The sequence below is a fragment of the Equus caballus genome, chromosome 15, assembly GCF_041296265.1.
Source record: "Equus caballus isolate H_3958 breed thoroughbred chromosome 15, TB-T2T, whole genome shotgun sequence".
NCBI classification, from domain to species: domain Eukaryota; kingdom Metazoa; phylum Chordata; class Mammalia; order Perissodactyla; family Equidae; genus Equus; species Equus caballus.
Window position 1 is genome coordinate 102,678,572 of NC_091698.1, and position 6,434 is coordinate 102,685,005.

Genomic DNA, 6,434 nt, shown 5'->3' on the forward strand with positions numbered 1-6,434 from the left:
TCATTTCTACATTGTCTGTATTTGCCAAAAGGCTTCTTTGCTTAATTAGGGAAACAGGTTTGGGGAATAAAATTGCATGAACCAACAGAAAATAATTGCATCTCAGATGCAGGGTTTTAGAAAAATTGTCTGCTCATCCCTCTCTTTGGCTCCTTACCTCCAGGAGCCCCCTGCCAATATGGGTCCACTGGGAAGAATATTTTAAAAGACAGCAGGTAATTAAGATGTTTTTGGCTTTGAGTAAAAGTTCCACATGATTTTCCGTAGTACAATAGGTTTGAAAGCATTCCCCTGTGGTCTAAGGATCGTCCACAACTATCAAGTAAACTCAAAAATCAAGTTAAAATTACAAAAACATACACACACAAAATAGCATTTTAAAGTGGGAAACAATCAACAATTTAGTTTAATCCCCTGTTTTACAGATGAGCAAACTGAGGCATGGAGAGGCTAACTGACTTGCCGCAGAACCGGTCGGTGGCAGACTCGAGAATAAAATCCAGATGCCTTGCATCCTGAGTTCAGCTATTGTTCGAGTTCATTGAAGAAGAAGAAAATCTGCTTGTATTTCATCTCACAATTGTAAAAAAGATACATATTCAAAATTTTCTCAAACTTGTTTAAGAAAAAAACATTTAAATTATGATCATAATTATAGTTATAAAATCACTACAAGTATCAATATAATAGTATTAATACAATATTAAGCTAGTTCAAAAAAAAATAAAAAGGGACTTAAAATTGGGGGGAGAAAGGGAAAAGGAGAAACAATGCAGGATGTGGAATCATCTCATTCACTCATTATTTATTCAATGAACATGAGCCTTCGGGCTGTTGACAATGAGATAAGGATGAATAAAACAGTTCTAAGCCCATGTTTTAGCCAGGGGGACATAACACACATCAAAAATGTCTGAGATAGTGACACCCACCACAATGGCGGTGTCCACAAAGTGCTGCAGAGACAGAGAGAGCAGATTCTGTCCTGGAAAGGAACTGTTTCTGCTGGTTTCTCAGCAGTTTGGATCTTTGGATCCCTGACTCAAAGGTGCAATGGGCACCCACACTTGGGAGATGAATAAAAATATAGTCTCTGCCCTCAAGGAGTTGGCAGTCAGGTTGGGGAGGGAGGGACTTGAGGAAGAAGTTTCTATCACTGTCTCCTCAGCAGAGGTGGCCGGCGTGCCAGGTGGCCTCAGGGAGGGTTCAAGAACTGCTTCCCAGTGAGGAGGGGCCTCCAGTGGCTCTTGAAGAACACGAAGGAGGGAGGCAGTGCATATAAGCTTCTTCTAGAGGATGGATGAAAGAGCAATGGAAACAAAAAGGCTTTCTGAAGCTCTGAGACACGACGTAAGAGGCAAGGAGCCCCGGGAAACCAGGGCAAGGACTCGGTAAGGGAGAGCTTCTTGAGGACAATGTGGAGCCACCGAGGTTTTGGGCAGACAAATAAGGTTTATATCTCCACACCATCACTTTGATGAGCTGGAGAATTCTGGGAAGGACAAGGCAGCTTCTGAGACTGCAAGTTGGGGGACCATTGACACTGAAAAACTTCAAGCATGATATGGTAAAACCATGAAAACCATGAAGAAGAACAGTGGCAATAGAAGTGGAAAGGAAAGGAGAGATTTTAATTATAAAAAAAAAAATGGTAGTGTTGGTAGGATATAAAGGAGGAAAGATTTAAGAAGCTCTGCTATATTCTCACTTGAGTGATTAGATGGACGTTAGTGTTATCAACTGAGACGATAAAAAGTAGATTTGGAGATAAGATATAAGCTTTTGTGATTAAATCAAGCTACAGGGAAATATTTATGATTTAATGTGACAAATTTAAAAAGCTTTGCAATGTAAAAGGTTCTGTTCAATTACTATAAGGAATCATTATTATTATCAACAGTAGTGAGGTTAATAATTAACTTTAATAACTATTAAATTAAATAAAACATTTTACTGACCATCTCCTTTAAGTGCCAATAGCGCAGGAGAGTGGTGTGCTCCTAGTTCAAGAGTGTCTTCAAAGAACGTCAGCGATGATTGAATGAGAAGAGTCAAAATCCTGAATCCCAAGTTCTTTCCACTTCTACATGTTTTAATATCATGTGTTTTCGTGTAAATCTGCGGATTTGTAAGTTGATCATACCTGTGTGATATGACTCATGGAAGTCCCTTTAAACACCTAGTCCCACTCCCCATTTTTCATGACCAGGCTTTCTGGGTCACAGCATCAGGAGTGGGCAAAGATGGTCCTGGCTGCCCCACCAGCTCTCAAGGATCTCCAGACTCCAAATTCAACATCCTGATAGGCTCTTGGATGTCTCTAGGGCTTGTTTCCTGCCAGCTCCCTGATAGTGACTGCTACACACTCTTCTCCTCCTCTCTTTTTCTGGCTCCTGGCAATGAGTTTCAGCCAGGCTTCAACCATTCTGGGATATCCGCTGTGCTCCTAGGAAACTACTCCCAAAGCTACTGGCCCTGCCAGTGCCAGCTCCCCCAGCACCTGCTAAGGCTCCTGCCTCGCAGCTCCTCTCCCAGCCCACCTGTGTACTCTCTGGCGAGACCAGAGAATCAGTGCCCAGGGTTGCTGATATTTTGCAGAGGAGCATGTTTCCCATGTAACTTCTTCTCTAACCTCATCCAGGTTCATGAGAACAAGTGAGCTGAACTTTGACTTGGGTCAAGATTACACGCCTGCCTCCCCCTTCACCTAGAATGAGCTTTTTCCCACATGCATCCTCAGTCTTCAAGCAGCCACACAGTCGGGCAGCCTGGCCCCTGGTTCTCTTACTTAGTTGAATTCTGAATCGGCTTAGACTCAGGCTGGGACTCCCAAGGGTCTTTACTTCCTGACCACCATCCAAAATCACGAGCCCCTCTCTCATCTTGTCCCTTTCTGTACTCGATGTTTTCCCATGTCCCTGAGCACCCTATGACATTTCTCTATACATTTCAAGATGAGCTTGTTATTTGCCTTCTCCTCTTGGAGGAGGACAGGGTTTGTGTACGTTTTGCTCACCACGTTATCACCAAGGCATACAAGGGTACCTCAGACAGCAGATGCTCCACAGACACTTATTGAATGAATGCACTGGCGATGATGGAATTGATCCCTACAGGTGATAAATATCTGAAATTAATATATTGTGTCTTCAAGTTCCTGGTTGACTTTCAAGTACATTGTCTCGTTGACCCTATAAGAACCCTGTTAGGTAGGCAGATTATCTTAATCCCGCCGTGGTCATGAGAATTAGAAATGTTCCCTGACTTAATCCAGGTTCACAGCTCTGGGTAGGGACTTGGCAGAGCCACAACTTCAACCGAGGTCTTCTGGTTTCTGTCCAGGATTTCCTTGGTTCCAACAATCCTGCTCTAAATCACTTTGCGAAGGTCACACAGCTAAGATCGTTGTCACAACTCCGGTGCCCTGCCTTCTCACGGGCCTGGGTTCCATTACCCCAGACTGCTTCTCGAGAGTACTCAGAACAGCTCAATCCAAAACTACTAGAGATAAATAAAATTTTCCAGAAAATGCTCTAACCAAATCGTCAAGAAACACGAGGTGAAAGGAGGTATTATTTGAAATAAAGAGTTTTTTTCTCATGGCATCCCAGATGTATGTGTATCACCATCTTAAATATCATTTATTACTAACAGGTAATATCCGAATTTATGGGTGGGGAAGCTGGCACCACATACAGGCTGTTAAGGTGTGTTTCTGTTTATTTGTTTTAATGTCCCAAATAAATCCTCGATCGTAGAATTTGACTTGCCTGAGTGACTCTGCTTCTGACCTGGGGCAGCGTCTCCAGCCTGCTCTTGCCAAGTATCTTCCACAACCAGATCTCCATCAGAGGGGGTGTGGGTGGCAAGTTAAAAAAAATCTTAACACTGTTGATTTTTTCCTTTGCTGACTTCATGTAAATTGCCTCTATCCTCTGGAAGTGGAGGGGTAAATCTTTTGAAAGAGCTAAGATAAGAGTACTCAATACAGATTATTTTGCATTTTTTATTTATAAGGTGACAGCCTGGGATGAAAGGCTGTGTATTTCCTCTCTGGACCTCTCTCGTCCTAGGACACCCTCACATGCAAGATGCTACATCTCAATCGGATTCTCTTCCTAAAACTCGTCAATAAATTTTTTTAAAGTCATGTTATATAGGCTTGTGTGGCCTTTTTATAGTTTGCAGTAAAAGATTTTAGTTGTCTCTTCAATCTTCTTCCTGATCTTTTCATTTCTAATTTCAAGGTTTAAAAGTTGCTTTTGAGAGCCAAAAGAAAACACCGTCCAGCTGAGGATGAAACAAAAGGAGAGATGCGGTACTGTAAATATAATTGATTGCCAGATTAAGTCTGACGGAGCTGTGTCCTCTCGAATCCGCATCCTACAGCCTTGCTGACTGCTGACTCTCCCGGGCCTGGCCCAGGCTGCCAGTGCTCCTGTTTCTATGGGGCTCTGTCACAGGAGCCGTCTCGGGGAGCCCTGCCAGCGCCTCTTCGCTCCTGCACACAGCGGTTGGGAGGAGTCTGCCCAGAGGAAAGAGCAGGACTGACTTTATAAGCCGCTCGGGAGGTGTGTCATTCTGCCTGCAGCTTTCAGATCGCAAGCTGGTCCACAGGGAGGAACAAACAGCCCTCATGCAGACGGCTTTCTGATGGCCGTGACTGCAGACCCCTCAACCCGCCTGCCTTGGACAGTGCTCTGCAGAGACAGAACCCCAAAGAGGCAATTCAGGAAGTGGAGACAGGAGGTCCTGCCAGCCTTCTCAACCGCGCATCATGATGACCTGCACACTTTACCAGCTCAGCAGAACCGCTGCTTCTGGTGACCAGGACAGAGCCCCTGCCTCATTTATCTTTGATTGTCTGGGCCCCCCGAGGTGGACACCCGGTGGACACTTCACGCTGCTGCTTGTTAAACTCTTTATGAATAAATGAACTGCCCGCTTTACAGATGTGGAAGTGGGATGCAGAGTCGCTACACAATTTACAAACAGTACCAGAAGAGAATGCAATGGTGATGTCCGAATAGGGCTGGCCACTGCAAAAACTGCATCCTAGGATTCCTGTTGCTATGTGCATGGAGAGTCAGAGAACTTTGAAAAGTTCTTAGCAAGCCTGAAGACAATTGTTTCCTGGATAAAGAAATTGAGTCTGGGGTTGAATGTCTGAGATTGCACGGCTAGTTTACAGGGAAATCAGCAGCAGAGCCCAGATATCCAACTCCCAGCTCAGTGCCCTTCCTAGTGCACATCACTGATTCTAGAAGGTGGCAGCCTCCCCCGTGTCCCGGGGAACTATACCTTAGATATCTTCATCTTCACCATACACCAGAGCCTGTATGCAGCAGGTGCTCAATAAATGCTCAGCAAATAAATAAGTGAATACATGGATAGGTGGATGGATGGATGAATAAATGATGACTATAAATGTAAATGAAACCGGGTCCTAAACCTCATGGAATTTTATGATTCACCCAGAACGCTTCTCAAACAAAATAGTACATTAGCCAAACTGTTTGCCTCTCCTCCGTCACAGTCCACCTGACACAACCAGGCAGCCAGAGTAAAGATTTCTCTCCCTCGTGCACCTGTGCCTGGCCCTCAGCTTGCCCACACCACATGTTATCACCAAAGAAGCAGAAGCACTGGGGAAAGAGCTGCAACAGTAATGGATGGTAGGATTGTGCCGGCCTCTTCGGGGTACGTGTGCGGAAGCAGCCACAGCCTTCCTTCTGCTTCTGTCTGCTACACGAACGTACGCAAGGGGTGGAATGTTATGGGCTCCAGAATGCCTCCAGTTAAACCCTTATCAGCCATCGCTTGAGTGCCTTCAGACTCTGACAGAAACGAATGTCAGGACTACAGCAGCCCATCTCCCTCTGCTTCACACCTTTGAAAGTCTTCTGGAATCTTCCTCTCTTCTACTTTCCCTGCCAGTGCCTCTGTCAAGCTGACATCTTCTCTATAGAGAACATGGCGACAGCTGTAACCAAGCTTTGAAAATGTGTTCCCCTCTCTGCTCCGTCCATCTTCAACACTGCTTCTAGAAGGGTTTTTCCAGAACACTATTTGATCCCATCACTCTTCTACATAAAATCCTTCTGCGGCTGCCCACCGCCGACAGGAGCACACAAACACTTTAGAACACGTGCACAGAGTGTGAATTGCAAGAAATGCCCCAGTTCTTTTTTTTTTTATTATTATTCAAGAGGCAATATATCAAAGACTAAAATAGAGACCGTGGAGCCAGACTGCCTGACTTCAAATCTCAACTCTGCTGCTTGGAAGCCATGTGGCCTGGGGAAGCCATTTGACCTCTCCTGGAGAATGAGGCATCACAGCACTTCCTCATGGGTTACTGTGAGGATGAAGTGGGTCAGTGCGCTCAAAGCGCATGGGGCAATGCGCTGCGCGGATCCGGCACAGTATTGGAG